The sequence below is a fragment of the Phyllostomus discolor genome, chromosome 2 (genome assembly GCF_004126475.2).
Source record: "Phyllostomus discolor isolate MPI-MPIP mPhyDis1 chromosome 2, mPhyDis1.pri.v3, whole genome shotgun sequence".
NCBI lineage: Eukaryota > Metazoa > Chordata > Mammalia > Chiroptera > Phyllostomidae > Phyllostomus > Phyllostomus discolor.
Genome location: NC_040904.2, coordinates 34,953,477 through 34,961,436, shown reverse-complemented (window position 1 = coordinate 34,961,436; position 7,960 = coordinate 34,953,477).

The following is a 7,960-nucleotide window of genomic DNA, read 5'->3' as shown; positions in this document are numbered from 1 at the left end:
CGATAACCCATGTCATTGGTCAGTGGAGAACCGAGCTGACTAGCTTCGTTATCTTTCCAATGAAAACAAATGTTTGCCCTCATTGTTTGTTTAACAAGAATTGGTTTTGTGCCATAAAGCAGGTAACTTTAAAACATCCAATTTTTTTTAAAATTTCTCTTAATTATTTTTGGAGGAAGAGAGCAAAGCTCAATAGATCACTAACCCAGAGTGACCTGGGTACCAGGCTACACCAATAGTGAGGCGACAGAGTGTTTACTTATGGCCTATATGGCTCATTGCTTGCTTCCTCCCTAGCTACCTACCCTGCAGAAACAAAACTCAGATCGACTGCTGGTGATGCAGATACAGGCTGTGACTGAGGTGCAATCAACCAAACTATTCACACACGAGAAGTGTTCCTTGAGAAATAAACAAAAATCTACAGTGGCTAGATTTTTTTTTATCTTAAAAATGTTAGTGTCAGCCCTGGCTGGTGTAGCTCGGTAGATTGAGCGTGGGCTGCAAACCAAAGCATCACTGTTTCAATTTCTAGTCAGGGCACGTGCCTGGGTTGCAGGCCACGGCCCCCAGCAACCGCACATTGACGTTTCTCGCTCTCTCTCTTTCTCCCTCCCTTCCCTCTCTAAAAATAAATCAATAAAATCTTTTAAAAAAGATTTTATCTATTAAAAAGTCTTTTAATAGATAAATAATTGATAAAATATTTATTAATATTTTATTTATTTAAAAATCTTTTATAAAGATTTAATAAATAAATAAAATATTGAAAATATTTTAATAAATAAATAAATCTTAACAAATAAAATAAAATATTTTTTAAAGCATTTTATTTATTTATATTTTTAGAGCAGGGAGGGAGAAAGAGAGAGAAACATCAATGTGCGGTTGCTGAGGGCCATGGCCCACAACCCAGGCATGTGCCCTGACTAGGAATTGAAACTGGGTTACTTTGGTTTGCAGCCTGCACTCAATCCACTGAGCTACGCCAGCCAGGGCTAAATAAAATCTTTTAAAAAATGTTAGTGTCTAATAAATAAAGACTCCTCGCAGACTTTCTTAGTGAAACTCACTTTGGAGGATGAAAACATTTTCAGAATGCAGTCATCGTATTGCAGGCACTTCCCTTCCCAGCTCCCCAGTCCTCTGCATCATTTCTTGCTGAGTGATTTTGGTAAGCAAAAGCAACTGATCCCTGTGAAGAGAACTAGAGAAACCTTATTGAAAATATCAGAGTGGGGAAAGGAAATTCAAGAATCCTACTTGGAATTAATAAATCAGCTTCCAAAACCCAGGAGAAAGGGGACAGCGATCCAATTCGGTCAAGGCACAAGCAAAACAGCCTCGCCAGAGCGTCCAACAAATACATCTTGTCAAAACGATTAACCTTAGTTCCAATCAACCGCAGTGACCTCCATTAGTTAGATAATGGAGTTGCAAGCAGGCTGGTGCCTTTATTTGCTGGCAAATTGCACAGCCGTTTTCTTCTGTGTTCAATAGAAGCAACCTGAAAGCTTCTGAGACACCAATCAAGAAGGTGGCAGACGTAATGACCCTACACAAATTCCGAAGGTCTCACATTTCTGTGTGGGGAAAATACGCTGCAGCCGAGGATACTGTGTTGCAGGTGAGTGGAGACTGTTTACCTGTAGACTCAAGTAGAAAGAAAGAGCCGGGCGGGGTTTGTCTGTGTGCTGAAGCGCAGTCCCACACACCGAAAAGCTGCAGGTTTGGATTCGGTGAGGGCTGTTGGTTCTGTCCCTGGTGGGCTGCGTGTGGGGGACAGTCGACCGTGCTCCTCTCTCCCTGCCCTTCACCCACCTTCCTCTCTTTCTAAAATCGAGAATAAATACATCCTCCGGTGAGAGTTAAAAAAAGGGTTTTAAAATAGAAAGGAAAAGCAAACCCCAAGTCATTTGGGGTGGGATTTTCCCTTTCAGACAATAACGAATTAAGTTCATTTTCTAAAATTGAGGCTAAACTCATTGTGGGAGGGACTCTGTCTACAATAGACTTTGTATTTTTGCGTAGCTTTGTGAGTGAGACAGAACTTATATATTGGCTACTTTTTTGGTTAAGAGATACGTGTGTATGTGTGTATGACTCACACATATGTCATGTGTGTCGCACATGACGTGTGTGTTTTGGCTTGTGTGTGTCGTGTGTGAAGTCTGTCTGGAAAAAGTCCAACCATTGTTAATATAACAAGAACAGCTTGCATGACATCAATGTAATCTGGCAGCCAAAGAGAGAGGACTGGAATGTACACGTGTGAACAATGACGCCTTCACTGTACTAGTCAGTGGAGGCAGTGGATGCCATTGAGTGAGCATGTGTACTGTGTGGCTGTTGCATTCAAAATGATTGAGCGAGTAGAGTAACAAATCTGCATCAAATTTTGTGTAACACTTGAACATTCCCCCACAGAAATTATTTGGATGATTCAGAAGGCAGCAGCTATAGGCAGCTGATAATTGGCAGCTTCATCGACAATGTACCCGTTTATCCATCATGTGTCATGTAGAGTTTTTTTATGAAACATCAAATCATCCAGGTGACTCAGACCCCCTATAGCTCAGATTTGGTGCCCTGATACTTCTGGCTTTTCCCAAAACTAAAAGCACCCTTGAAAGGGAAGAGATTTCAGACCATCAGTGAGATTCAGGAACATACAACAGGGCAGCTGATGGCAATTGGGAGATTAGGCAACTGTGTGAGGTCCCAAGGAGCCCACTTTGAAAGTGACTGAGGCATCATTGTTCTATGCGCAATGTTTCTTCTATCTTGTATCTTCTTCAATAAATGTCTGTATGTTTTAACATTGCATGGCTGGATACTTTCTGGACAGACCTCTCCGCTCACATATATATCATGTGTGCGTGTGTGTATGTGTGTGTGTGTATACATGTCTACATCATGTGCATATATGTATGTGTATATATACATACATGCATATTTTATTAAACTGTTTTCCTATGAGATTATACTCGAATTGGTTTTACCCTTTCTGGTCCTTGTGTATCATTCTCTCAGGGTTAAACTCAGTGAACCTAACAGTATTTTGGACTAAAGGTCTAATGATGAAGTCCTGGAGGAAGGGGAGGAAAATTCACTCTCATCTCATTTACCTCCTCAGGCCTACTCCGAATGCCTGTTAGAAGCCCAGCGTTACAGAAGACAAATTTGGATCAGGGATGTTAACTGGCCGGCCCAGGAGCTCGTAAGATCTCCTTTGGGATGCATGGCCAAACACACTTAGTCTCCCAGGGCTACTTGGTCTCTTCTACTCTCACAGTCCGCTGCTCCTCTGCTCTACAGGAGGCCATCTCTTAGGTGGGGAGAGAGGAGGGCTGCAGCCAGTGAAGTGGGGGCGTGGCCAGGATCAGTCTTCCAACAAGGGTGTCTGCACACTGCTAGTCAGGGAAGGTCAAGCTCAGAACTACTTTCTCAAAAAATTTAATGGTTTCATTTTTACATCACTTCTGCTGTTACCTACATAGATGCCCTTATGTGTTCCATGGATATCCCTTGTAAACAATATCTAGTGCCCCTTCTGTGTCCAAAAAAAAACCCCAAAAAACAGATCCCTATGCTTTGTTTGAAACCTACAGAACTTGAATTACTAGAAGTGAGCCCAGGGATTTTCATTTTAAACAAGGTTCATAGTGATATGGTCAGAATGTTTGTGTCCCCTTGAAATTCATATGTTGAAACCTAATACCCAGGGTGATAGTATTAGCGGATAAGGCCTTTGGAAGGTGATTGGGTCATGAAGGCAGAGTCTGCATGAATGAGATTAGTGCCTTTTAAAATGGATTGAAGAGAGCTCTCTTCCTAAGTTGGGGGAAACCACAGAGCACGCACTGCTGGGGCAATGCTATCATTGTCATGGGGCTAACACCTCCATGACCCAGGTACAGAGCTCCTACAGAGCCAGGACACCCATGGGGTCAAGGCTTGCCAGAGCCTTGGTTGACCAGCCTCTGCCCCAGTGGGTACAGAAGATACTGGATCTTAACTGGTATTTTAACAGGATAACTTGGATGTGCAGCTTGTATTGAGAACCACTGGTTTGGCCCTCCTCTCTTCTATTATCTCTCCTCTTTGTAAAATACCTTTTCTTCCATCTTCATGACCTAATCACCTCCTGAAGACCCTGCCTTCAAATGCCATCATCAAAAGGGTGAGGATTTTAACATACGAGATTGGGGTGATGACATAAACATTCAGACCTTAGAAATTACTCTGAGGGGAGCAGCCTTAGGGTTAAGCCAACCTGTGTGGAAGAGTGTTGAAAAGAAAAGAACCTGAGTGGGTGACACTGTGAAGTTTCAAGATCAAGCACTGAGGATGCCTGCCTCATATCTTGTCTAGATGCATTAATAGGTGAGCTGATAACTCCTTTGTTGTTTGAAGTGCATTTATCTTTCAGCTGGCTGGCCAACATGCAACCTCTTTCCTGTGTTAGGAGTTCCCCACTTTATGTACAACCCACTTCCCTTCAGAGAAGCTAAAAATATCAGGCATTTACCTTCCATTTAAGTTAGGGTGCGACATGATCTAGTCTCCACCAAGCAGATGCATAAACACCTGCAAAAATCAGAAAATTATGATGGATCACGAACTGTCACAAAGCAGAAGCTGAGCATTCCCATTCTGTGGGTTTTGCCCAGTAATCACTGTGTTCCGTAGGTTCTAGTAATAGCATCTGGCATCGAGTGCAGATGGCTCCTATGATATATGTGGCCTATGGTGACAACAGGCACCATATTTTTGCTGTGTATGCTGTACACCCACTTTTTTTGGCCCAAAATTTCAGGGAAGGAACATTTCATTTTAATGTTTTAATTGATTTATTTATTTGGTTATATTTAGAAATAAAACCAATTATTGTACTCCATGGTATTATTTTGCGTGCAGATATCATTATTGCTTTCTAGAGTTACACTTTTCATGCAAAAGCATGAATAAAAGAATTAAAAGCATTTATATAAATACAGAATTAGTACTACCCATGTATAATGTGCAACCTTATTTTTTCCTAAAAATTTTGGGCAAAAAAGTGTGCATTATACATAGCAAACTATGGTATGTTGTTACCAGAATGACTATGTGGATAGATTTGGGTGTTGTTTGTGGTGGTAGATAGCTCCAAATCTGTTTCTAGTAACTGCCACCAAGATTCTAACTACCCATTTTTTAATAATAAATTGCTTTTTCTGCTTTAATTTGTCTGAATTTACTTCAGTTGCTTGACACTTAAGACTCAATTGGAATTTTATTCTTTTAAGTAGTGTTCTGTGTTAATTGCAGCTGAAAGTATCCTCAATGATCCTAGGTTCTACCAGCCATCTATTGCTGCAATAATGCTCTGTAGTCAACAAGTCAATGGATTTAAACAATCATTTATTCTTACTCACTTGTCTGAGAATTGGCTGATTTAGGCTGTGTTCAGCTGATCTTGGCTCTAAAATGTACATTGGATTTAGTTCAGTTCCATGAAGCTGTCATTCTCCTCGGATGACCTAGAGCTTGTCTTCTTGTAGAAATGATGGCAGTCAAGATGGCAGGACCAACTCTATGATTATAATTCAAGTCTTCTTATGTTAGGTCCACTAATATCCCAATGATCAAGTTACACAACCAAGTCCACCATCAGTGAGTGAAGCAGGGAAATATACTCTTTATTGAGATGAACTGTGAAGCACACGGCAAAGGACATGAACAGAGGGAGGATGAAAAATTGGAAACAATCATGAAATCTACTGCATCCACTTACACCCCATCCTTATTTCCACCTCCAAACCAAAATGCTAGTCAATGGCTGATGATGATGTAGTAGTTTCTGTCTTAAAGCTATTGAAGTTTTGTCAGAAGAAATCTTGGACATACTGCCCTCAGGTAAAGAAATAGACTTTTATTATCTCTGCATGACCAAGAAATAATACAATAGAATCATAAAATGATTGAGCTGCTGGGGATCCTAAAGACCTCTTAGTAAATCCTATTGCTTGGTTAATAAGGAAACTAAAACAACAAAATGTGAATGTCTTGGTCAAGGTTGTACCCTGAGGAAATGGCAGAAGAACAAATAAACAGCAATATATTATAGATATACATCAACACAACAATATAATGAACATCTACTGACTCCCAGATAAATGTCTCTGACACTTTGCTATTTTACCCACGTTATGATGAGGTAGAAAGTTTTCTTTATTCATCAAGTCAGTTATTCCCTTTCATCCACAACACACTGATATAAGATTAGATTAAGATTGGATATGTGTTTGGACATCTCTGCTCATGCATCCACATTCCACTACTCAAAAAAATTCAGGCTAGAAATCTAGTAGTTATCAGGACATCTGAGGATACAGAATGAACATGACAAAATGCCACCAGGTGAGTCTTCTGAAGAAATACAAGGTGCATGCCCCCTATTTACAAATGCTTTGGAAATCACACATCTTTGTGTGTGTGTGTGAACATGCTGTTTATTGCTCTCATTATAAGGGAGTGCACTGATGGCAGTGGGTCAGTGTGAAAGGGACTGCACTCCTCCAGTCTGAGGTTCATTATAGGGGGTCCCAGACAAAGGAGGCATGTGTCCTATGCATGACTCTAAGCTACATTACCTCAGTGTGTGCATGCAGAAAGAAAAGATCAAGACGCAGTCATGGGACAAGAAGCTGCTCCCAAAAAGAGATAAGGAGGGAGTTATAATCCATTCCCAAAACAATACACATTCCTTCTGGCTGGTCCTCACCATAAGTGGTATGAAGGCCATGTATTGACCCCACACTCCACCCCAACATTGCTCTTCCACCTCACATTCTTCACATTAATTCTTCTGGGAAGGGGTCTGTATGGTCAGCATGTTGGCACTATCCATCCATGTACCACAGAGACAGCAAAAGCTACACCTTAAGACTTAAAGTGTAATAACAGAAGCCAAAGAGACTCAGGAGGAGGGAACACCACCGATAGTCTGTAGCAGTCAGCACCATAATATTCTAGCACAGGGTTGCTGGCATCCATCCCATGAGTTGCACAGTTTCATTTGCAGTTCCATTTCTGCATTCAATACATATGTGTATGGGCTGTTGTGCTTCCACCTGTTATGCCGATAACCACCCCACACCATCCCAAACTGTGTATGTGAGGTATGGCGTGGTGCAGTTAACCTGCTCTCTCATGATGAAAAATATATCATACATCTGTTTGAAGAAGGGATCAGTCAGTAGCCTTCCAGCCTTTTGGCCAGTCCCAATGGGTCTGGCTGACAGGGTGAATCCACCGTGGTAGACCAGCAGAAGTCATAGTCAGGAAATCTGTGTAAACCCAACAGTCTGAGCAGTTATTTACAGCAGCTAGCATTTCCACCCACTGGGGGAAGGTGTTGTTTCCACAGAATCCATTTGACAGAGAAACTAGGTAAGCAAGGTAATGGTATACATTCTATGAAAACAGAAAGAACACAGAGAATAAACCAGTTTCTGAGTCTGCAAGAGTGTCAGATGAGACTTCCAAATGAAGGCCCCTTTGCTGGAATGAAATTAAGCAGCGACAATCTGATATATCCTCTTTATCTGTAATTTAAATGTCTCTGCTGATATCATCAGGGGCTCAGGTGAATTCTCTATAGTTGATACTGCATCAGCAGTTCTCGATCAATCCAAATCAAAGGATAAAGGAAAATTGAGACATTAGTGTGAAAGAAACTGGAGAAATTCAGGATCCAGTCTAGTTTGTAGGTGAGAAATAAAATTTTACAGACAATTCATTGAGTTAGAGTCTACTTTCCATAATTGTTTATAGTAGATTTTATTGAAACATAATTCCCCCCCCAAATCACCCTCATTTTTATTAAAGAATCAAATCAGGCCAACTCATTTACTGTATTAAGTCTGGTTTCTATTTGGCCTGATTATTTGCATAAACACAACAGGAATAGCAA